We start from the raw sequence: 26,776 nt of genomic DNA, 5'->3' as shown, positions 1-26,776 counted from the left end.
AAATAAAGTGCAACAAAATAGTACAAATTCAACAATAAAAATGTCCAATCACAATCAATAGTCAAATACAATCAGTTCAAGCAATTACTCACCATCAACAGAAAGTACTCATTTTACATGGCGACAATGAATCCATGCATCTCCAATTTTTATGGCTATTAGAGTAGTTAATAAGACCTGGAATGGTCTGTCATAAGCAGATTCAGTCGACCGAGTACATTTGAAATTCTTTATGTACATACTATCACCTGGGTTTAAATCATGAAGTGAGAAATCAATGGGGCCTGCTTGAACAGCAGCTCCAGAGTTGTGGAGTTCTTTCAATTTTGTTTTTAATTATCTGATACATATAGCGATGCTTGTATTTCCTCCTAATAGTGAGGTATATGCAGGGGCAAATGGTTGTGCCTGAATAGGTGGATATCCAAATAGCATCTCAAATGTTGAGATGTGTAAATCACTTCTGGGTCTGCTTCTGAGATAAAATTGGGCCAGAGGTAGAATTTAAGGCCACTTTAAATGAGTCTCTGTGCACAATTTTCCAATCATGGTTTTAAGTTCTTTATTCATTCATTCAACTTGGTCGGAGCTCTGGGGATGATATGGTGTATGAAATTTAGGTGTTATCCTCAGACATGAATAAATTTGAGATAGTACCAATCGGTAAAATGAGTTCCTTTATCTGAATCAATATCTGCTGGCAGGCCAAAATGAGGAATAATTTCTTTTAAAAGGATTTTAGCAACAAAAGTCACTTTGGCATGTAAAGGATAATTTTAGCGTTGTGACTTAAAAATCTAAATTTAATTTGGTCGCCAGAGAAAATCCGAAATAATAAAATACCCAAGTCAGATGGAAATTTTTTGGTGATTTAATTTATATAGTGGAGGAGGTTAAGAAGAAGGAAGAAGGAAGGGGCTAGTACTGGGCAGGGGATTAGGAAATCTAGAAAGTAAGGTTTTTGAGTGTGAAGGAGGAAGGAATCAGCCTGACCTTCAAAGGGGCTCAGCTAAGATGCCCTGAATCAGCTCTAGGGCAAAACTCACTGACAAACCCAGACTAATAATTGCCACCATTCCAAGATGTCAGAACACCTAGCACGCTGCCAGCCAGCGTCACCTCTCCAGGTAAAGAGAAAGAGAGAGGAAGTGATGTGCCTTATATAGATGGTTTTACTTCACTTTCCTGGATCTCATCTGTACCAAAGATAGCTTAGCTTGACTTAGGACAGCCCAGAGGTCTGTCTGCTTTTTCTGCACATGTCTGTTGAAGGCCATTTCCTCAGATAATTAAATCTTGAGTTTGGTACAGACCTTCCTAATCTTGTTAAACTAAGGAGGGTGGAAAATGTATAGCTCCCAAGACTTGATTCTGCTAAACCAAGTATCTCCATTGTTACTAATCAGAAAATAGCTAAATCAGATCTTCTAAAGTACAGTCTGATTAGGGCAGAATAGTTTTAAAATTCACAGGCATAAGCAGTAGGAAATACATCAGGCCACCTGGTCAGCTGATCAATTATGAACAGGCAAAATTTATACTGTCCAGCTTTTGGCATAGAGATAAAGTCAATTTGTAGGTGCTCAAATGGTGTGTAAGCAAGAGGTAATCCAGCAAAAGATTTTCCTCCAAAAGAATGTTGATTAAAGGCCTGCTAGGTAGGACAAGCTGTACATACTTTAGAGGCAATTGGAGTTATTCTAGGTACTATCCATACTTTTTTAATAGAGATTACAATGCTTTGGGTGCCAAAATGACCATATTTATGAATAGAATGACAAATCTGGTAATAGAAAGCTCTAGGGAGAAAGGGTTTGCCATATGATGATATCCATTCTCCATTTATCTGTTTTGCTTTAAATTTCTGCTTCCATTTTTCCACTTCCTTGTCATTATAAGAAAGGGATAGATCCAAATCATTAGTTATTGTTAATGGCATAATTAATTCAGGGCCTTCTAAGGCTGCTAGTTTTTCTGTGATATCTGCTTGGTTATTTCCCCTGGAGACAGGGTCAGTGCCACCTGAATGTACAGAGCAGTGAACAACAGCTCTAGCTTCAGGGAGATGGATGACAGAAAGAAGTTCAGTAATGAGGTTTGCATTGGCAATACTTTTTTTCCAGCTGATGTTAAGAATCCCCTCTGAATCCATAGCATGCCAATGGTATAGTGGGAGTCTGTGTAAATTATGACTCATTTATCCTTTGCAATGATATAGGCCTGTTTCAAAGCTGTGAGTTCTGTACCTTGTGTACTTACATTTGAGGGCAAGGAAGCTGACCACAGAGTATCAAGTTCAGTAAGTACCTCAGGTTCTGTATAGAGCACACCATCCCTCATGAATGAACCATCTGTAAATAATATTAAATCCGAGTCATGCAAAGGGGTGTCCAATAAATTATTACAAGGTTTACCAACAGTGGATACTAAAGATGTACAATCATGGAAATTGGTAAATCAGGGTGTAAAGTTGCAGGATTATGAACTCCACAGCATTTTAGTGTAATATGAACTCCACAGCATTTTAGTGTAATATGTTCATTATTTAATAGGGTTATCACATACTTAGTAATCCTTTGGTCAGTAAATGCCTGTGTTCTATGTCTTAAAAACAATGCCTTGACCTCATGTGGGCACAACTCTAAAATTATCCTTTACAATTTTAACTGCTGGGTCCCATTTAATTTCTCCCAAGCATATTAAAAATATCCAAAAGTTAAGTGCTCCTACCACTAAAAAGCAATTGAGAACTATTCTTGGAGCAACAGGATTTTGACAGCAGTGGACCCCTTGCTATGGGGAAATCACTAAGCTCCATTCAAAATAAACTGCTGTGGGGTCATTTGGTATGAGTTGTCAGGTTCCTGATTTATGTCCCTAATATTATTATTATCAGTCCTAAAATTACTATTCTTGAAATCACCATTATAATTATCATTTCTGTAATTGTTCCTATAAGAATTTCTCCAGTTGGTATAGTTAATTATTGCCTGGGGAAAATTCCTACAGTTCATCATTATGTAGCCCTTCTTATGACAGAATGGTAGGTAAGGGACTGATAGTTAGATTCTTGGAGAGAGGCTAGAGTATCATTGGTTGAGCATCATGCCCTATGTCTTATTTATCAATCCTATCCTCTAAAAATTTGATTTTTTTCTCAAGGTTTATGACATTATTATCCTCTTCCTGTTTTTCTTTTTGGCCTTTAAAGACATAAGCAGCAGTGTTTCTCAACTCTTCAAGGTCCATCTGATGCCACCATGGGAAATGCATCTTAAAATAATCTTGGACCATCCTACAAGAGTTGTTGAAAGGAAAAGAAGAAAATGAAGAAGAGAGAAAAAAATGTTAGGAAAAAAAATCAGTGCTCAATATTGACCTCCAGTGGCCAAGAGGCAGCTCTACAACTAGGAGGGTTTAGGGACATGGTTATGGGTAGTTTTCAGGGTAAAGGGTGTGGTTAGGGACTGCCAGAAATCAAAATGGAGGCTATGACCACACAATTGGGTAGGGACCAAGAGATGGAAGTCAGGCAAATTTGGTAGGGGTTAAGTTGGGGTGGTTAAAAGAGGTCAAGGACTCTCTCAGCCAAGGCAAAGAGCCTAGTGGAGCCTAGGAGTCAATCAACTGTCCAGTGGGGAAAGGGACTTCCCTTCAGAGCTGGTTAGGGAAAGGGAAGCTTATACTTACCAGCTAGGATGGGATCAGAAGCATCAGCAATGCAGGGGTGGGGTCCAGGGCTGAGGTAGCAGCTCTAACTGGTCTCATACTTGGGTGTTCCAGCTGTGCAAAGTAGCAGGAGCTGTAATAACAGGCAGGAACTAGCTGTGGTTAGGGGGGAAAAAATGAACAGCCACTTTGGGCATAGGGTGGGAGAAGCCAAGCCAAGTGTGACTAGGCTTCAGCATCTACAGGAGGCAGTAGTAGCACCTGGATGGGCCCAAGGTGCTGTGGCTGAGGTAACAGTTTGGGATGGTGTGGGAGAAGTGGGCCTGCCATTCAGCCAGGGTTTGGCCAAGCTATGGGCAGGAATGGCCAATCTGGCTGACTGGGCTGCTCTCCAGGTCATGGGTGGGAAGTAGCTTCTCCACCAAGTCCCCTAAATTAAGGCAGCTGGGCCAGTAGGAGAGCGGTCAGCAGGCTGGGGTGGAAAATACTTACAGTTGCCAGAGGCTCAGAAGGCGAAGGAGAACTAGGGGAATGAGATGCAGCTGGGCAGCTGGAGCCAGGGTTTAGGCAAGCTGGTGCTTTAACACTGATTGTTATGTTCTGGTAATGCAGCCAGGGCAGAAAACTGCCCTCTTAAAAAAAAAAAAAGAAAAGCTCTGAGTTCTAAAGTTCCTCTATAGAGTTGCTAAAAATGTAAAGATTAAAATTAATATTCAATTCTCCAAGTATTATTTTAATACTATTTATTAAAATTCACTTAGAGCAGAGAGAAATTAAAAACAACCAGAGAATTAAGAAAAAAAAAGAGAAAAGCCAAAAAGCTGATCCCTCCTTCAAGCTGAGAGCCCATGTGAGTAGAAATGGAAACTCCTAACTCCATCCACATGAGATGCACAAATAAGAAAAGGAAAAGGGGATTTGGGGAAATGTAGTCTCTAGGGTTCAAGATTCTAAATCAATACAAATGACAATATCTAAATGAACTGATGCACAGTGAAGTGAGAAGAAATGGAAAATCAGTATGCAAAATAACAACAATAATATAATAATGACCCACTGTGAGACATGGCTACTCTGATGAATACAATAATCTAAATAAATTCCAAAGGACTCATGATGGAAAAAATTATCTGAGTGCAAAATGAGATACAATTTTCTCAATTTGTTTTGCTTTTTTTGTTATATGCCTAATGTGGAAACATATTTTGCAAGATTTCACATGTAAAATGGATATAATTTTTCTTACCATCTCAGTAAATGGGGGAGAGATGGGAGGGGGAGAGAGATATTTTGGAACTAAAAATTTAAAAATAAAAAATTTTAAATAATCTCAACTCAGAAAAAGAAATTGAACAAACCATCAGTAAATTCCCTATGAAAAAATCCTCAGAACCGTATGGATTGACAAGTAAATTCCATCAAAAATTTAAAGAATAATTAATCCCAGAACTATCTAAACTATTTGGCAAAATAAGTCAAAAGGAATGCTACCAAATTCTTTTCATGATACAAATATGATGGTGATACCTATGCCTAGAAGGCCAAAAACAGAAAAAAAAATTACAGACCAATTTCCTTTATGAATATTGATGTAAAAATTTTAAATAAATACCAGTAAAGAGTCCATAGCACTATATCACAAGGATAATTCACTATGAGCAGGTGGGATTTATACCAGGAATGCAAAGCTGGCTTAATATTAGAAAAACTATCAGCATAAATGACCATATCAATCATCCAACTAACTGAAACCCTATGATTATCTAAATGGATGCAGAAAATGCCTTTAAAAAATACAAAATCCATTCTTACTAAAAAGAATAGGAAGAAAAAGTCCTTTTCTTAAAATAATTAGTATCTATCTAAAACTATCACCAACTATCATCTGTAATGGGGATAAATTAGAAGCTTTCCTAATAAAATCAGAAGTGAAGCAAGGATGTTCATCCCTTATCACCACTATTATTTAATATTGTACTAGAGATGTTAGTTTTATCACTAAGTGAAGAAATAGAAATTGAAGTTCAAGTAGACCATGAGGAAACTAAATCATCACTTTGTAGATGATATGATTGTATACTCAGAGAATCCTACAGAATCAACTGAAAAACTAGTTTAAATCATTTTAACAAAGTTGTATAATACAAAATAAACCCACATAAATTATCATTATTTCTGTATATTTCCAACAAAGTCTAGCAACAAGAGTTAGAAAGGGAAATTCTATTTCAAATCACTGTAGACCAGTAATGGCAAACCTTTTAGAAATTTTTAGGGACCCCATGTCATGCCCACTCCCCCTCCCAGACTGTGTGTCATGCCTCACCCCCTACTGCATGTCCCAGCCCCTAATTGGGTACAGTACTCCACCCCATCTGTATTTGGGGTTAGGGCCAGGCTGCAGGCTGGCCAAGTCAGGCCAACCAATGCTGTGATAGAGGAGAAAGGCTAGAGTGCCCCACCCACTGAATTCCATTAAGGTGCAGGGCTGGCCAAGCTCAGCCTAAAAGGTGGAGGGAGGTTTGAGTGCTCCACACTAACACCCCTCCCATGTTTGGGACCAAGGTCTGACTGCAGGCTGGCCAAGCCTGGGCCAAGCTCTGCCTCAATGGTGGAGAAAGGCTAGAGTGCCCTACTTCCTGTGTTTGGGAACAGGGCAAGGCTCCCAGGCAGCCAAGTTGGGGATCCGCTCATCCTCACATAGAGGACTAAGTGTGCCATCTTTGGCATGTGTGCCATAGGTTTACCATCATGGCTTTACGCAATATAAAATACTTTGGAATCTATTTGCTAAGACAAAAGCAGGAATTATTTAAACACACTTACAAAAAACTTTACACAATTAAAGTTACATGAACATAATTGAGGCAAAACTCTAAGATTCTGGGATTATGACTTGAAACTAAAAATGCTATATTCAATAGGGGAAATTATAAAGTCTTTCTTTTAGATTAAGAAAAAATGCTGAAGTACAGGTTTTAGGAGGTCTTACTTGAGGGAATGTCATTTAAAAAAGATGTGACATTTGAATTGACAATAATTTTATTTTTATCTCAATGTGGCTATTTATATATCTGATGTTTTAATAGAAACACATGTAAAAGTCAAGGGACATTTAATTATATTGTTCTATAGTCAAGTATATCTAGCATTAGTGTTTAGTTCTGTGCAGCAAAGGAGATACTGGCAGGTTTGTACATGTCAAAGGGAAAGATTTAGGAAGATGATAACTTGGAAATTATTTCAAGAAATAAGTCAAAGAATAAGGAGCTAGAAAGACAAAGAAATGAAATAAGCTGAAAAAAGATACATACACAAACACACACACACACACTCCTCATCAAAATGGATCTAGAAAAATTTAACATACAATATTCCAAAATAGAATTTTTAAAAAGTCATAATGATGTGGGGAGTTAGATGATTCTGTGGATTGAGAATCAAGCTTATAGACAGGAGATCCTGGGTTCAAATTTGACCTCAGACACTTCTTAGCTTTGTGACCCTGGGGAAATCACTTAACCCCCATACACTAGCCCTTGAAATTAATAAACTGTATCGATTCTAAGATAGAAGTTAAGGTGTTTTTGGGGGGGTTTTCAAGTCATAGTGATTCATTTTTCTAGCCTAGGTCAACAGAGAGTTGTGTGAATATTGGGAATAGGGTCTGGAGTCTACTTTCTATTTGCAGCAGTGGAGCACAGGATGAGGCTTATTAAATTTAATTGTGGTTGGACTCTGAATTTTTATTTTCTAAATTCCAAGATGAATTACTAAAATAAATGGAATTTATGGTAGTTTATTTACAATAGTTTATTTACAATTATTTACAATAGTTTATTTACAATAAAGAGAAGATATTAAGGAAGAGAGAAAAGGAGAGAGAGGGACAGAGAGAGAGAGAGAGAGAGAGAGAGAGAGAGAGAGAGAGAGAGAGAGAGAGAGAGAGAGAGAGAGAGAGAAAAGAGTGCTCTGGCTTCCACTGATAACAGTTAGAAATTCTAATCCCTAGTCAGGGGAAAAGAGTCTCAAGATGATGGGCCTTTCCTGGAGGCTTCATGCCTCCAGAAAGGCAGGGTCACTAAGTCAGCCTTTTACTCACTGGTAGTGACCATCTAAAGGAAAGCAGTCTGAGATCTCCTGTTCTTCCAGGGTCAAGTTCCTCTTCCAGTCTCTCCTCAAATGTCTGTCCTCTAGTCTTTACTCTGAGTCAGAGTTCTTCCCTTCTAACTGGAATCTTGAATCAAATATCTTCTTCTGGCCTCTGGTCCTCTTTTTATAAAGTTTTTTTTTTTTTATTTTGTGTCACCTCCCGTAAATTTCACGTCTACCAATCACAGCAGAAGCTCTGCTCTAGGACTGCCCAGAAGGAAATTAGTCGATTCTAATTCATTACTCACTATTTCCAGGCCAAAGGGAATCCAGTAGTTCTGTTACTCTGAACCTGCAGAGTTTTCCAACTGGTTATAGTAGTTGAATATAGCCAGAGTCTGCTGGAACTACCATGAGGTCAGTTCACAGGCCTACTGCTGTGACCAAAAGCTAGGAATTTTTAGATGTTAAAACAAAAGGGAGTATTAAAATTACGTTTTACCTTAGATCACACCATTTCAGGAGTGTTGAATTAATCCTAAAATCCTTGAATAACACAAAAATTCTCTCTCCCTCTCTCTCTCTCTCTCTCTCTCTCTCTCTCTCTCTCTCTCTCTCTCTCTCTCTCTCTCTCTCTCTCTCTCTCTCTCTCTCTCTCTCTCTTTCTCTCTCTCTCTCTCTCTCTCTCTCTTTCCTCTAACAACAAACAATGTAGTAATGAGACCAACCTGGTCCTTTCTTCCAGATGTGCTCAGGGTCTGGTCATAACATAATACAGAGTCAGGAAGTATGATGGAAGCATAAGCAAAAAGAAAAAAAGCTATTATGATGAGAGGAACATTCAAGGCATAAAGGCAGAATAAGAGAATGACTGGAATATCTACAAGCAAGAAATTTAAAAGTCTGGGTATTAATTCAACAGAATTCTTAGACAGTTTAAAATGTTTTAACAGTGAAATGGATGTGTTAGAGGAAGAAAACAATAGAAATAAGAACCATGGAAGAAAATATGGAAAGGAAATTAATGTCAAGGCAAAAGATATCCAAAACCTTTCCCAACAACAAACTCCCTAAAATTTAGATTAGAACATATAGAAGCTAATACATTTTTGAGACAGTAAGAAATATTAAAACACAATGAGAAAACAAAATAGAAGAAAATTTAAGGTATCTCATAATAAAAGTTGCAAAATCTCATAAGAAAAAGGGAACTCAAAGACAGCTGAACTATCTGAAAATCAAAAACAAAAAAGAGCCTATACACATTTCAAGAAAATTGTCTATGCCTCTTAGGATCAGATGATAAAGTGGAACTAGAAAGAAATTATCAATCATTTCCTGAAAGAAACCCCAAAACGAAAACTCTCAGAATCATTGTGGTCAAAATCAGAGGATTTATGCAAAAGAAAAATATTGGAAATGGTCAAGAAAAATTCAAGTCCTGAGGAACCAAAGCCAGTATCATACACTGAGTTAGCATTTGCTATTAGAAACAATAGACAGTTTCATAATACAATATCATTTGTTTTTTAGGATTTGAAAACATGTCCTTTGATTCTTTTTAATTAATTAATCATTTTTTCAATTACATGTAGAAATAATTTTTGACATTTGTTTTCTAACATTTTAGAATTCAGATTTTCTCCTCCCCTAGCTTCCGTCTCTCCCCCAACTCGAGGTGGTAAATAGTCTGATACAGGTCATACCAGTGTTTTATGTAATGCATATTTCTGTATCATTCATATCATGATAGAAGACACATATCGCTTATACAATAAAAACTAATGAAAGAACTAAAGTGGAAGGCCACATGCTATGATTTGCAAATCAGAGTCAAACAGTTCCTTCTTTGGCTATGAATAGAATTTTTCATCAAAGATCCCTTGTGGATATTTTGGGAACTTGCTTTGCTAATAATGGTTTAGTCCTTCACAGGTGATCATCATATATTTCTATTGCTCTTCTTGTGGTTTTGTTCAAATTATTTTATATCAACTGTGGTAAATCTTTCCAGTTTTTTTCTGAACTCATCCTGTTTATCATTTCTCATGGTGCAATAGTATTCCATTAAAGCCATATACTACAATTTGTTCATCCATTCTCCAAGTGATAGACAACCAAAAAAAATATTTCCAATTCTTTGCCACTACAAGAAGGGCTGCTAAAACATTTTGATATGAGTAGGTTCTTTTCCCTTATGTCTGATCTCTTTGGCATACAGACCCATAGTAGTATTGCTATGTAAAGGGGTTTGCATAGTTTTATGGCCCTTTGAGCATAGTTCCATTTTTTTCTCCAGAATGGTTGTATTGGACCACAATTCCATTACCAGTGTATTAGTGTCCTAATTTTCCCATATTGCCTCCAACATTTATAATTTTCCTTTTTGGTCATATTAGCCAATCTGGTAGGTATAAGGTAGTATCTCAGAGTTGTTTTTAAGTGGCATTTATCTAATCAATAGTGATTTGGAACATTTTTTATGACTATAATTTTAATTTCTTCCACTGAGAACTCCCTGTTCATATCCTTTGACCATTTTTCAATTGGGAAATGTTTTATATTCTTGTAATTTGACTCCATTCTCTAAATATTTGAGAAATGAGGCCCTTGTCAGAGATACTTTCTATAAACCCCATCCCAAAAGTGTTATATTCTCTTCTAATCTTGTTGCATTGGTTTTGTTTGTATAATTTTTTAAAATTTAATGTAATCAAAATTATTATTTTTATAATTTTTAATATATTATTTGATTAGAAACTTCTCTTATCTATTAGTCTGACAAGTAAGCATTTCCATGTTCCCCCAATTTTTTTTAATGGTATCACCCTTTATTTCTAGATCAAGTATCTGTTTTGACTTTAGCTTGGTATATGGAGTAAGATGTTGGTCTATTCCTAGTTTCTACCATACTACTTTCCAGTTTTCTCAGCAGTTTTTATGAATTAGTAAATTCTTCCCTCAAAATCTGGATCTTTGGGTTTATCTAATGCTATCTTGCTATGGATATGGACTACTGTATGTTGATTACCTAATCAATTCTATTGATCTAATACTTTATTTCTTAGCTAATACTAGATTATTTTGATGATTACTAACTTTATAATATAAATTGAGATCCGATACAGCTAGCACCCTATCTGTAATGCTAGCTAGCTATTATCTATACATATTTCCTATTTCTCTACTCAATTATAAGTTCTATAAAGGAAGCAATCCCATCCAAACTTTATTCAATCCCAACCCCCAAATCAGTGCACTGCTTCAGTAAATATGGACCATAGAATGCAAGAACCTTCTACCTTCTACTATCTCTCAAAGTTTGTTCAAGTTGCTGTTCATTATTTCCATGATACTACCTAGTCATCTCAACCATTGTGATCTCCTTTTCCTTTAGCCTTTAATCTTTCTCAACATCAAGGTCTTTTCTAATGAATTCTCTCTTCTTAAACTGAAGCTTTAGTATTTGACCTTACAATGAATAATCTGAATTAATTTCTTTAATGATTTTTTAACTTTTATTTTCTATCTTATAATCAATACTATGTCTTTCTTTTAGGGCAGAAGAGTGATAAATGAAAGTACTTGCAAGTGTGTAGAGTGGAATTTTGGGAGAGCTTGCACCCCAGAAATCACTCTAGTGAGCAGACAGGGTATTTAGATAAGATTCTGGTAGAGAAAAAGTGGCTTTATTTGGATAAATAGCAGGGAAGTGGGAAAAGGGGAGTAGAAAGGAAGGAAAAGGGGTTCTGCCCACATGAGCTGCTTTCTCACAGCAAAAATGTCCTTTATTTATTTGTAAGCATAGACTTTTATAATAATATTGTAGAAAGGATAACTGAATCAAGCTTAGGCCTTTATGCCACTGAGGTGGAACAGATAGTAGTTGGAATGTTGCAGTGAAGATATTGACAGCAATGATAGTTGGTAGGAGGAGGGGAGGCTTGGAGAGTGACAGTTGCTCTGAAGTGGACTCTTTCCTGGCCCTTAGACTGAAAGGAGTACTCTCTCCCCGTCTCTGAATAGAAGTACCTCTATTCCTGGATTTTCCCAACTGTGTGCTCTACCTGGATTCCTGTCATCCTGTCATCAATAATGGGATTTAAGAGGAGTGGTTTGAACTGTAGAGCTGGTCTTTAGGGCATTAACCTGATGATACAGGCCCAACCAGCTCTGAAGGTCAGAATCTTTTCTTCCTCTTGCTGTCTACTGCTAAAGACTTTGAACTTAAGAAAGCTAGCATAGATTAGCATAGATAGGAATAAAAGAAATCTTTGAGGCCTGGCCTCAACTCTAAAGTTAAGAGAAACTCAGACCCAATCTGTGACAAAGTATAGGGCAACCCCTATTCCCTCTACCCAAATCTTAAGGTGCCTGTCCATGCCTCTCCCTCATTTCACCCCTATATAATAGCTATAAGAAGAATATTTTCTTAGGGTATAGATGCAAGATTCTCTTCCTTTCCACTGTCCAATCCCACAGAAAGGGAGTGGGGGGTCTGTGATGTTTCAAATCTTTAACATTACATTACATTTTCAACATTACATACCCTAAAGAGTCCCATGATCAAAAATCCTGTGATTATCATGGAATTTTCAGCATAGGACAGTAAAGATACTTTTGAAAAACTCTATTCTTTTTTTCTTCAGCCTATATTGTAGTTGGCATGCTTCCCAAGGTGTAGATAATCTCTTCTCAAGGTTTTTGAAAATAGATCAGGAAAACTAAAAATTTTATAGGGTCTGAGTGGTACAGTTTATTCTAAGGAATAGTAATACTAAGGGGTCTTGAAAATTGAGGTTATAAGCCAAATACTAATTGCATTCCACACACAAGGAAGCCCTTATTAAATACATTTTGCCTGTCTGACAATTTAGGAGAGTGTTTCAGTGTTGTTCAAGATATTCTACCCAGGCACTACTGCTTATACCTAGTCTTGGCATTTGAGGACTCTAATCAATACAAACTATGCACAGACATGGTCCCTATAATCTAAATATGCAGTCCCTCTTATTTCTGTTCTTCTGTCATTTATCCTTTTGCATGATACCCTGGGCCAAATTTGGAGTAGTGAGTGAGCTGATAAGCAAGCAGTTGTGTCACTGACTTAGATTACTTGTCATATATTCCTTAGAAAGTCATATCTATAAAGTCAAAGAGTAACTTGGCCTTACTTTCCACCCAGACACACCTATTTTGTCATAATTATGTGTCACTTTAAGGAGAAGCAACCAAGCTACCATCTGTTAGGACCTCCCTAAAACTTATAGAGATTGTATCTGAATGTCTTTACTTGCTCTTAGCTTTGGAAATTGGCCCAGAGTGGAAAGGACCCCATGAGATCCAGGTCTTTAAGACCATATGATCAATATCACAACTCATGAGCTTGGCCCCCAGAACTCTATTACACTGAATAGAGTATGTAGAGAGGATGCTGGGGCCCTAGCTTTCTACAATTTTAAAATATTTTTAATATATCAATTTAACTATTTGAGAAAGTAATTTTCTCTGGGCCTCAGTTTCTCTATTTATAAAATGAGGACTTTGACATACATTCTTGCCCCAAGTCCTATGAATTGATTTCAGGTCATGTTACTTCTCTAGTAACATGTATTTTCATTTTGAACATTATCTCTGAAATATAAAGAGAATGTTTTCTTGTTTGTTTGTTTATTTTATAAGTGAATTTAAGTCATCAGTGAGGCTTCTTTCTACTTAGCTTTTGCATGGGGCTGACCATGGTCATGGCCTATGTTTTCCAACCAGAAGCTCTGGGTGTGTCAATTGAGGCTACCACTTCCTCACTGTGAGTCCTGTCAGAAAACCACTTTCTGTAGAGTATTGGCTCCCCTATTCATAAATTTCAGCTTTATCTAGTCTGGGCACCATTCCCTGATGTATTTTAAATGAGAAACTCATTACATTCTCCATAAGGAGATCTTGCTTTTTGCCCTGGGCTTGTAAGATAAAAATTGTTCTTAATGGTCTTTTTCTACACAGCAAGGTGTATTTTTTCCTTTTTTTAAAAAAGACTGGCTTTGGATGACCTGAGCTTTGTCCATCTTTCAGTTCATGATTACTGTAGAAGCTTCTTGAGAATACTTATCCAGTTGCATTTCACAGGAAATTTAATGGTGCAGTAAAATGTGAATTTTGCTACATTTATATAAGACAAAACTGCCATATTTATTTTCAGTGATCAAAGCAATGAAAATTGTACTGCACCTTGAATGCTGTGAGTTAGCTGTTAGATCAATTATCAAGGATTTTTGTACCTATTTTACATCCTTCAGGTTCCCTGTATTAGTGAAACTCATTTCCCTTGTTAAAGATTTGTTAAGGAATTGTGAAGTAAAAAAAAAAAGTCTTTCCAAACCACTGATACTCTGGGCTTCTTTTCCTCTCTCTGTGAATAACAGATTTACTTCTCTGAATGGTCATGAGCTCCCCAAAGTATTTAAGCTTCAGGCAAACACCAATCTAAAGGCAGAAAAAAATAAATTTTTATCATCTTCCTTGAGCCTCTTAGTTCCTTCCTGAATGCCAGTCTGAACAGCTAATCAGAAACCTCTCTCACCATCTGCCCCCCATCTTGAGTTTCTGCTTAGCTGTTTATCTTCACTTTCTCCCAGGAGTAGCCTCAGAAAGTATTACAATTTGCCCTTCTCTGAACCTAAACTGACTCTACCTTGAACAATTTTGGACTGAATTTATTATATATAGCTGCCCTACTTTTCTAATTGGGAATAAAACACTGAAAAGCATCAATAGGGGAAATATGATTTGGACTAGACAGAATTGTACACATTAAAAAGTTCACTGAGAACATAAGTTCAACCCACCCAACCTATAGAGAAAGGAACTGAGAAAGAGCAAGGCGAAGTGTACTCAAAGTCTTGAAACCAGATAATAGCTAAACTAGAATTGAAACAAAATTGGCAGATTTTATTTGACCTCAGAAGGCAAACTTTAATTAATGGTTAGAAGTTATAAAGAGGTAAATTTAGGCTGAATATGTGGAAAAACTTTCTAATGAATGGAACTGATCCAAAGCAGGACAGTATTTAGAGGCCAAAGTTCTCCATTTCTGGAAATATTCAAGTATCTTTTTGTTATATAGTATTGATGGGATTCTTGTTGAGTCACAAGTTGGTTGAAATGATCTCTAAGATCTTGTTCCCATGATACCTGAGGGAAAATCCTCAGTGGAAGTAATACCCTTTTTATTTTTATTCTTTGAATTATTAGCTATTTCACTAGCAAATGTATGCTTTTCCCTAGCCCAGATTACAAACTTGATATATGTATTTCATGAGCTATTCCAGCCCCACCCTCAAAAAATATTTAATCCATATATGAAAAATTTTCTGATGATGGGACCTTATGGTTAATCCTTGGCAAAATCTCCAGGATGCCAAGGTCACTTTTATGAAATGATGTATCAAGTAAAGGAAGTAAATAGTATGCATTTAAACCAAATATTTATTCATTCAAATGTTATTTAGAAGAATCTTTAAATGTTTTATAGACTCCATTCACTCAATAGTTGGTTCCCAATATTGAGATCAACTAAGGCTTTACTTGACAGGGAAAGATTTGGCATAGACCTAGTGAACTTTCATTTTATCCAACCCAACAAGTACTTTTGAGGTACCTGTTCTGTGCCAAGATCTCAGAATGATACTTATATACTAAATAAGTTTAGTGATCTTATCAATGAGTATTGTCTCCAGTGATACAGATAATGACTATGGACATACTCTAAACTATGTAACTCTTGTTTATAACATCCTATATATTTGTCACAAAAGTGTCACACAATGTGCTGAGAACATTCTTTACTTTTTCTTGTCATCATGATGATAATCAATGGAGTATGAAAGTTTCTACTTCCATTTGGCCATAGGACCAGTGTTGCTGGAATATAAAGATTAGAACATTTGGAGGATTAATTATCAGCCTGGAAAGGTAGCAATAGGCCAGTTTGTGAAGAAGTTTAAATGGTAGAGCATTTGATTTTTGGTTTTGAAAATAATAGTGAACCATGGAGGTTTTGTGATTAAAGGGGCAACAATAGGGGCAACAAGGGGCAAAAAGGGGCAACAAATTTAAAAAAAAATCACTTCGGGAGCTGAATGGAGGATGCATTGAATAGGAATAGACTTGAGGCAAAGAGTGCAATTAGGGGGTAATTGAAGTAGTCCAAGTGAGAAATGATGAGAGCTTACACAAGGCTAGTGACTTCGGGTAGAGATAAAACATATATAAGATGCAATGTGAATATTAAAAACAGTATTTGACAAAAGATTAAATGTGGAGGGTGAGGAGCCAGGAATGACACTCAGAATTGTAATCATGGGTTAATAAAAGCATTGTAGTGACCTTAACCAGAAGAGAAGGCTTTTGAGAGGGGAAATACAATTAATTCTTATGCTCATTTTCAATTCTTCAGTATTATTGATTTATAGAACTAAAACAATATTGAGTAAAAATCTTTTCTTTTAATGATAAACTTTTATTTCATTTCAGTAAAGAGGCTGCTATCATTAGAAGAATTAGACAATTTCCCAAATTCACTTTTACTTGCTCTCTTCCTCTTGTTTAATTGTGACCCTACATCATAATAATATATTAAATATAAAAGTTGTCCAACTATATGTTACATTATGGACAAGAAATATTCTTTATCTATTTTTTTTTGTTTTCCCTGGATGGATAGTTTGGCCAAACTCTTTTGACTAGATATGATATTTCAGTGCTTAGGAATCAATCCATAAATCTAATGTCTTTCTTAAACAGGAGTATCTGGAAGATGACACCATTTATTGGGAGTCTTCATGAATTAGATACTAAGTGCCTCCATAAAAGTAGTGAATGCCTTTGGCAACAAAGCGTCTCACTGCTATATATCTCACTTGATGTTAACAATTACAGGACTTTATATAAGATGATCTCTATTATCTTAATTGAAAATTTTGTGCAACTTTAAAATAAACATGGAAGTCTCTTTGGGGGCGGAGAGTCATAAGAAGACATTTTGTCCTATCAAATCAAATAGGTATTTGTTTTTTGGAATCTTCAAGAGAGTATTCTCCAGTTTATCTTTATATTATCCTGCTCTGATCAAATCAAGTATCAATGCAAGAATCTCAATTGTACACTATCAAGTTTTATAGAAATACCTAAATTCAACATTCCTACATTCTCTGGCGTCCACTTTCTTTTCTGTTTTCTTTCCCACCTGGCCTTATACACATTTTATGCTTCAGCAAAAATGGACTACTTATCTTCCCATGAACATGCCCTATGTTGCAGTTTGTTTTTACTTGGGCCCATATTAATTTAATCACCCAAATTGTTACATACCAATCCTATGCACACACATCTCTAGGTTAAGAATGTTTTTAAATTTTCTTTCAAAAACATCATCTATGTATCTACCCTTGATTCTTCAACCAGCTATTATAACTCCCTACATTGTACTATGTCACTTTTTGCCTTTCTATGATATAGTATATTATGCCAAGTATGATGGTTACTGACATAGTTCACCTCATACTTACATCCATCTCCTACCGATGAGCTGCCTTACCATGTTAAGAAACTTCCACTCTATAAGCCTGCTGCTCTTACTGCAGATTGCCTCTGCCAGGCTACTGTATCAGGAAAGCCCTAGCCACCATGTCTCACTTCACTTCCCATTTTCCTAACATCTCCTGCCTTGTAACCTTCATTTCTTCTACTCTAAATTTTTTTCTCTCCCTAATCTAATGGAATATGCCAATTTATTCCTCTATGTGCTTCTGCTGGGTTGACATAATACTTCACTGGATAGTTCAATTTATTTAATGAAATTAAAAGTAGAGGTGATTTTATTCTATTTTATTTTTAAATAGCAAGATAATTTGTCTTTGTGTTGATACAGCTGTAGCCTGGAAATATAATATTCGTATGCACACCCTTTCCCTGTGTTTAATATTTATTCTTCAGAAACCTGGCCAAAAGCACTCTTAAGAAATGAGTGGCTCCCTGCTGTACTATTAACTGCCTCATAACATATCCTCCATTCTGTTCCTTGGAAAAAAAAAAAAACAACTGCATAAGGATGGGGAATTCAAAGCATACAATTAGCTGGCAAAGTCCTAAGAATTATAATATCCTTCCACTTAACATTTTCTTTCAAAAGCCCATAAGGTGATGTTTCCACTATATAGCCAACTCTGCTAATATTACTCAAATTCTCTTGTTTCCAAAAAATATGAGAAATACCATTGCACTTGATTGTTAGAATTTTATTTTTTATGTAGTTATTTAATTTGCCATTTTATTATTTATTAAGATGACAGTTATTTCATTTGCACTGTTCTTTTAGTTCCACTCAGGTGTAAATATATATTTTAAATTGTTGAGCTCTTGTGAGGCTTGAGATAACATTTATTTCAATTCATTTCAACAAACTCCTTCTCTGTCAGACTGTGTGCTAGAAGCTAGGGATGTAAAGATGAAAAGTGCTATAGCCCTTGTCTAGTCAATAACCATTTATTAAGAACCTAGTGTACACCAAATACTATGCTAAGTGTTAGGAAAAGAAAAGCATGAGACAGTTAAAATAAACTGAGGGAGACAAAAAAACAAGCAATACATACAGAAAGCAATGTATAGGATTAATAAAAAAAATATTTGAGTGAAGGCACTAGAATTAAAAGGGGGCTATAAAAGACTTACAGATGACAGTGAGATTTTAATTGGGATTTGAGAGAAGCCAAAAGGTAGACATGGGGAAAAAGAGGATTGGAAGCATGAAGGACAGATTGAAAAAATACCCAAAGGTGAGAGATAAATTATCTTACTTGCAGAACAGCAAAGAATCCAGTGTCATAGGATAGAAGAGTAGACAGCAAAGAGTAAGGTAAAAGAAGACTGGAAAATTGGGGTGAGGGGGAAGTTAGGTAGTTATTAAAAAGAAAGAAAATTTTATAACTAATCATGGAGGTAATGGAGAGCTAATGGAGTTTGTTGAGTATGAAGGTGACATGGTCAGACTTGCACCTTGGGAAATGCACTTCAGTAGCTGGAAGAATGGATTGTGGTAGGAGAACCCTTATGGCAGACAGGTTAAGCTTGATGTTCTAGTGCAATAGTATGGGCATAAGGTGATAAAGATCTGCATCAGGGTCTCAGGGAGGTAGAAAGGAAAGAAACATTTGAGAGATGATGCAAAAGTGTAATTAACAGGCCTTCAAAATTGATTGGATATGAGGAGTGAGAGATAGTGCAGATTCCAACATAGGGGACTGAGCGATTGATTGTGCACTCCAGAATAATAGAGTGGAATTAAGGGAGGATCTAAGGGAAAAGATGATGAGCTTAATTTTGTATATGTTAGGTTTAAGATTTTGTATAATTAATTTAAATCTCTAGTTTTATAAAAAGAATTTTCTTGTCTGAGAGTACTTTTAGGATAAGAAACTTGCTACCTCCCCAAATCCAGAAAGTGAACTGTTTTGTAGAAGGCATCATGGAGCTGCCTATAGAAATCTCACACTGCACGAAAAGATCCAGAACGAACTTTGGGATGTAGTGGAATTGAACTGTGGGGGGTTAGACACATTTATTTTGAATGTAAACTCTTAAGCCAAGGGGGACTAACCCCAATTGGCTTTTTTTTGGTCAATGAGTCTAGCAATCATTGGTATTGTTCTTTCTCTTTAATTTCCCTTTTATCCCCAAATTATTGTAATTTCCCCTTAGAAAGTGCAATATTGTATGTACTTCCAGTTGAAGATCTCTAGAGGGATAAGCTGGTTATGTTAAAATGATCCATTGGGGAGACTAGTATCCCAAAGGATTACAGGGGTATTGTGTAATTAATATCTGTACCCTAGAACTACAATTCCCAGCACTCCACTCTCCTCACATCCTCCTCCCTCCTGACAGAGGGAATATATAAATTTGGTGTAGCCCCACCTCTTGCTTTCTTCTCTTCCTTTTGTGGCTTTGGTGGAGCAGGCTTTTTAAATAGATAAGAACATTTAGTCACATGGTCTTATTTAGTTAGATAATTACCTTTTGATTCCTTTACTTCTAGTGATTATTAATACACTTTATAAAATATAATTCTTGCTGCTGGATATTAATTTAAGTCTTACATTCATCCTTTTGCTTCTTGGCACTGTATAATGACTCTTTTGTAATTCTTTCTTCTGGAACCAGACATAGTCATTAATCAAAGTCCCATAATATTTAAACAATCAATGGCATGTTTCCGTAGTCTAAAGCTTTTGGGTATGCAGTAATATTAGGGCTAATGAATATTGTAAACTTGTATTAGTGCAAAATTAAAAATAGCCATTGATATTAGTAATGTACTTCAAGTATAAAAATGAGAGAAAAAAGGAAATTCAAGTATTCTATTGCACATACAAGGAAAAACAATGAAAAACTTAAAAAATAAAAAAATATATATAGTTCACAATCAGTGACACACTGTGTTTTCCCAACAGAGGTAGAATACAAAGGTTCCTCACTGAAAATGAGATATATTTCCTTTTTTAACTTAGAATCACAGTGTGAGGTCAAATGATTTTCACTAAGAAAACAGCATTATTTTTAAAAAAAACAGTAGTATAGTAGCTAATGCACATTCAAAAAGTACCCAAATCCTCAAAATCATAAGAGCCTATTTAATAAAAATAGAAAAAATAAACCTATATCATTAGGATTCATATGAGTCTCTATAGCCACTGAAACTCATGGATACTTGTCACAAGTTCTCTAGATCTAGCAATTCTTTCAACCTTGGCTGAAATATTTTTAACAAAGTCTATTACTGCTATTATTCCAAAATGTGGCAGGAGAGCCCAGAAAAATCTCTGTACTGCCTATGAAAATCTTTGGGTCTAAAATGTCACATTTTATCTAGTTCATTCTGGTAGAAGGGTAGAGTAAGCACAAGAGTTAAAACTATAAAATCATCCAGAAGCCACTAGACTACCTGGGTAATGCTCCCTCTCAAGAGCCATCCAGAGATACCATGCTCCTAGGAAAACCTTCCCACCTCCCAGATGAGACTATAACAACCATAAAAGGAGCATGACTTTATAGGTCTCATCCATTACATTTTAATAAATGTGGAGGTGGGGAATACAATAGTGCTATAGCACTTCACTTAAACTGCTAAATGGATCCTTTACCTTTTGGTACAAACAACTCAAAGGGAGTCAAATGATCAGTCATAGATAGTGGTGCTCATAGATATCCTGAAAAATCACTTCTAAAATCCCCTTAGTCAATTTAAATTTTTAGGTCATTAAATTTTCCAAAGGTTGTATATAGGTTGGAACCATTTTGAGAGAGTCCATCTATCATCATCTATGTGACAATTATAGTAGTAATCTCTCAGAAGCCGAGAATGACGATTGTCTTTGTGCATTATCATCTTTTGATGTACCCTCATGTGACTTTGAAGTCCAAAGACTGAGGCACAAAGTTTGTGGCACATGGGGCATGGGACGCCAGTTGTTACGGGAAGTGCGGTTGTAGCCTGGTGTCGGCGTTCACGTGCAGAGGCAAGACGTTGACGTCGTTTATCTTCAAAGGTGGTGGCAGCATGGTTAATGTGGGTTCTCCAGCTGCTTCTGTCAGAGGCAGCAAGTTCTAGTTGCTTTGGTGTAATGCCAGCCCCCTTCAAGTTTGACTTTAGCTGATCCTTGAATCTTTTCTTTGGTCGGCCTTGTTACCTGAGTCCAGCTGACAGGTCACCGTAGAATACCTGTCTTGGTATTCACTGTGGGGCCATACGGATGACGTGTCCAGACCATCGTAGCTGGATTTTGAGGACAATTACTTCAATGCTGGTGGAGTTGGCTCTGTCGAGGACTTCCTGGTTGGTGATTCGGTCCTCATGATTGACCGGAGAGAGCATTGGTGGAATTGTTCCAGCTGTTTCATGTGCTTTCGGTACAGTGTCCATGTCTCATAACTGTACAGGAGTGAGCTGAGGACCACTGCGTTGTACACTTTGAGCTTCGTCGCAGTGCTTACACCTCTGTGTTGGAGGACTTTGGAGTGCAGCCGCCCGAGTGCCTGGCTGGCCTTTTGGATCCTGGCATTAATCTTGTGGTCTAGGGACCCGTCGTTGGCGATGGTGCTGCCCAGGTACTTGAAGGTGTTGATGTTAGAAAGCTGCGTGCCGTCGATTGTGATGCCCGACTGGTTCGTTGGCCTCCCTGGGGCAGGTTGGAACAGCACCTCTGTTTTGCTGAGGCTGATAGTCAGGCCAAATAGTTTTGTTGCGGTGGAGAACCTGTCCATAATGGTTTGGAGATGATTTTCTTGGTGGGCCATGAGAGCACAGTCATCTGGGAAGAGAGCTTCCAGGATGAGTCTCTCTGTTGTCTTTGTTTTTGCAGTCAGGCGGCAAAGGTCGAATAGTGAGCCATGCAGTCGGTATTTGATATAGACGCCCAGGTCTAGATCCATCACAGCATGTCGTAATATTTGGGTGAAGGATAGGTTGAATAGCACCGGAGTGAGGATGCAGCCTTGTTTCACGCCATTGGAGATGTTGAAGCGATCAGAAGTCTCTCCACCAGATAGGACTTCCCCTGTCACGTCGACATGAAAGAGCTGGATCAGTTTGACGAATTTTGCTGGGCAACCGAGCTTGCTGAGGATCACCCACAATGCATCCCTGTTTACTGTGTCGAACACCTTTGTCAGGTCTACGAAGACAACATAGAGACTCAGGTTCTGCTCAAGGCATTTTTCCTGCATTTGCCTCACCATGAAGACCATGTCGATGGTGCTGCAATCTGGTCGGAAGCCACACTGTGATTCAGGCAGGTTCTGCTATGAAACAGATGACAGGAGTCTGTTGAGTATAATACGGGCAAGGATCTTTCCAGCAGTGGAGAGTAGTGAGATGCCTCTGTAGTTGTCACAGGCTGCTCATGAGCCTTTGTTCTTGTATAGGGCTATGATGGAGGCATCTCTGAGTTCTGGGGGCATGTCTTCCTCTTCCCATATGCTGGTCAGCACTATGTGGAATGCCTGGAGCACCTTTCCATTTAAGGCCTTGCACACCTCGGTTGGGATCCCATCTTTACCAGGTGCCTTGCCTGCACTCATTTGTTGAATAGCTTTTTGGACTTCCTCTATTGAAGAAAGGACGTCAAGTTGTTCAATGTTGCGGTTTTGGAGGATCTGGTCAAGGGCGCTTTGGTCGACTGAAGAGGGTCGGTTGAGAAGCTTACTGAAGTGTTCTTTCCACCTGTTGCTGATGCTTTTTTTGTCTTTTATGAGAGTGTCACCATCAGAGGATAGCAAGGGGGTGGTGGCAGATTTTAATGGCCCATAGACAGTCTTGAGGGCACTGAAAAATTGTTTATATTTTTTCGTGTCAGCAAAGCACTGGATTTCTTCTGCCTTTTTTTCCCATGATCGATCTTGCATTTTCCTGATCTCACACTGTGCTGTGGCTTGGAGGGACTTGAATCTGTATGTGACAATTAATGAAGGCAAAAAGGAACAAAAGGCTGTTAAGGCAACATGTGACCTCAGTGGATCTGGTGACAAACCCAGCATCCTTAAGGACCTATGGTTTTGCCATGGAAAAGGGTTTGCACAAGTTGTTTATGGACTTTTACAATGGTATTTTCTCCAGTCCAGTCATATGGAGAGGTACAAAAAAAAAAGACATTAGGATGGTGCAAATAAAAACAGTGTAATAGAACATATAACTATTAGCCAAAACACAGTAGCTGAAAATGATTCAGTATAACAGAATATATTAGATTACATCAATATGTGAACTTAAAAAAAATTAAATCATAAAGCAAACAATCATGAAATACAATATATATGACACAATATAGTCACTGAATTCAAGAGTCCTTTTCTCCAATTCAAATAGACACATTGCAGAGACTTCTCTATTTGGAGGGGAACAAACTCAAACAGTTAACATCAATAAGGGAATGGAGTCTGAAAAGGCTTAAAATTTACCTCCAGATTCTTTTAAGATTTCTTCCCCTCCCAAGTATTACCATCCATCTAGATTCCTTTGGTCACACTTCTGGGGTTCCCCATACACATACTGAGCAGAGTGTGGACAAACCCCATATTGGATGTGTTGCAGAGACTCAGTAGACCAAAACGGCAAGGGCTTGTATGTAGGGAGATGAATCTCCCCCTGAATTTCAGGATTACTCAAGCTAGTTGCAAGAACCAGTATACCCAGGAACAGTAGGAAGAAAAGACATTCTAAAACTGGGAGATGTTTGAGATAGGTAATGCACTGCTCTTTCATAGAATGCTCTTTCATAGAATGGGTCATGCTTGCAATTCTACTTATTAAATTAGTTACAAATCTACTTTTTGTCTGTAGTTTAGAAGAGTAACTTTCCTTTCCCTTCCCCCTAGGGGTAAAAAAACAAAACAAAACAAAACACCAGGGAGCCACTTGCTTCCCCTGCCACATGAACAGGGAATTTAGAGGGTAGAAGAATCTCCTAAGATAAAAGTCCTTTAGGAAGCTAATTATTGCCTAAAAGAAACATCAGGACTTCACATTCAGGTGTTAGCAATAAGGGGGAAAGAGGGGTTAATACTTTACCAACCACTGCAAAAATAACAGCAGCAGCAGGAGTAGGAGGAGAAGCAGCAACTGGCAAGGACCACCCAGACAGTGGGAAGCAATGCAGACAGGTGGAGATGCCACTACTCCCTGGAGGGGGAAAATAAATCACGGCAGGAGAAACACGTTTTTTTCAAACTAATCTACTCACTAGGAATTAAGGGTTTTAGACCCCACTTCTGGTTGCCATAAATATATGATTTAAATTAATGTTCAATAACTCCAAGAATTATATATTATAGTTTATTAATAATCACTAGAAGTAAAGGAATAACAAGGTAATTATATAACACAATAAGACCATATAACTAAATTTTCTTGCCTGTTTAAAAAGCCCTCTCCACCAAAGCCATGATAGGAAGAGAAGAGAGTGAGAGGTGGGGCTACACCAAATTTATATCCTCCTTACAACATGAGGAGGAGAGTGGAGTGCTGGGAATTGTAGTTCTAGGGTACAGATATTAATTACACAATTTCTCCTGGATAATATGGTTTGATAAGATTTCTACTGGTTCAAGATATCTAAAAGATAGTTCAAGATGGGAGAATAGAGGTCAGTAGCGGGGCAAATGTGAGAAATGTTATCATAGAAATGATAGAAGGATGGAAAAAAACAAGTGAGGGTTATTTGAGCATGATTAAGTCATGGGCTGCCCTCAATGAACTTATAATTTCAAAAGGTGTGTGGCATATACATGAATGGGTATTATACAAGACAATAAGAAAGGGGCAAAAGAAAGATCCATATGAAATTCACAAAGAAAAAATAGATAGAGATCGTCTTCAGCCAGAGAGTGATTATTTCTACATTTCTACAAATAGAGATATGGAAAGGTTGTCTTGCAGGTGTGGGAATGGGGAGGGTTGACATGAATTCCTCAAGAACATTGTTATCTGAAAAAAAGTAACATGGAAAATAGGTTGGAGACAACTTGTAGAAAGATTTAATTTCCAGAAGACCTGTATTTTATAGTATTATTAATAAAAAGATATTAAAATGTTCTCTCTGCTATGAGGCATTCACTGGATAACTTTTTAAAAATTTGAATTGCTGTAATTATTCTTTTAGAAGTAATAATATTTAAAAACATTTAATATATTTCATAAATTATAGAAAGATATTCAAGGATCTTCCTCTTTCACACTAGGAATAGCTCTACAGATTGTAAAGGGCAAGTATAGAAACAATTAGATGTCAAATTTAGGTTGTATTTTTTCACCTTGTAGAATGGGAGTTGGGTGGTTCTTTCTATACCTGTAAAGGGTATAGAATTTTGAGTAGGTTCATTTGTACTTCAAGGAATGTAAGATGACTATTTTCAATATGAAAAGTTGACCCCAGAGCAATGATCAAGTTTTGAAACATAACTGACTCTATAACCTTTCTTTGCATAGCCACAATGAAAAAGGGAAATAGCCACCAAGTAGTACCATTGGTATAGTGTGAATCTTAAAATTACTCAGACTATACCTTAGAAGATTTGGTTAAGCTATTCCCCTCTTATAACAATATAGGTACTTGGTCAGAAATGTATTGGGAATTTTAACATTACTCCACCCATACTTAGATATACTTTAGGGGAAGATAAAGTTGTAAACTCCTTACTGAACAATGAAAAGTCCCCAACTCATACTTATAGTGAAGCAAAAACCCTAAGCTAGGTCTATTTTTAGATCTAATATAAAAGGGTGCTAAGTACCTATAAAGGTTAAATTAATCACTAAAAGGTCAAGCAACTTACAAAAGGCAAACTTAACAAAAGAGGTGTGAAGTTTTAGTCTAATCAGGGAAGGTGATAACAAAAGAAGATATGAACTAAGAATGGTCAGTCCTGGGGAAAACGTCTACTGTGATTGGTAGATGTGAAAATTTAAGGGAGGTGACATAAGAGAAATTTCTCTTTAAAAGGAGCTGGCTCTCTGAACTTAGGGGGAGTTTAGGGTTACTTTGGAGGAGCTGGCTCTCTAAACTTAGTTGGAGTTTGGAGTTAGTTTGGAGGAGCTGGCTCTCTGAACTTGGAGTTTGGAGTTAGTTGGAGGAGCTGGGTCTCTGAACTCAGTTCAGGAGTTGAGGATTTCAGTGAAGGACTGGAGTTTTGCTTGGGACAAATCTTGTGGTGAGTGATAAAGGACTGACTAGTCTCTCTTAAGGCTCAGGCCTAGGCCATTTGGCCTAGGCCCTGCATACTATTTTTCTCTTATTCTCTCTCTCTCCCTTTCTTAATTCCTTCATTTGTATTAATTAAAATCTCCATAAAACCCAGCTGACTTGGGTATTTTTTCATATTTGGGAATTTTCCCATGGTGACCACTTATTTTTTATTTAAATCAAGACACTAAAATTATCTTTACAGTTTTGGCAATTCACAGTCTTGAAAA

This window comes from Monodelphis domestica, chromosome 4, assembly GCF_027887165.1.
Source record: "Monodelphis domestica isolate mMonDom1 chromosome 4, mMonDom1.pri, whole genome shotgun sequence".
NCBI lineage: Eukaryota > Metazoa > Chordata > Mammalia > Didelphimorphia > Didelphidae > Monodelphis > Monodelphis domestica.
The sequence above is the reverse complement of the archived record's forward strand: the minus strand, read 5'-3'. Positions refer to the sequence as shown.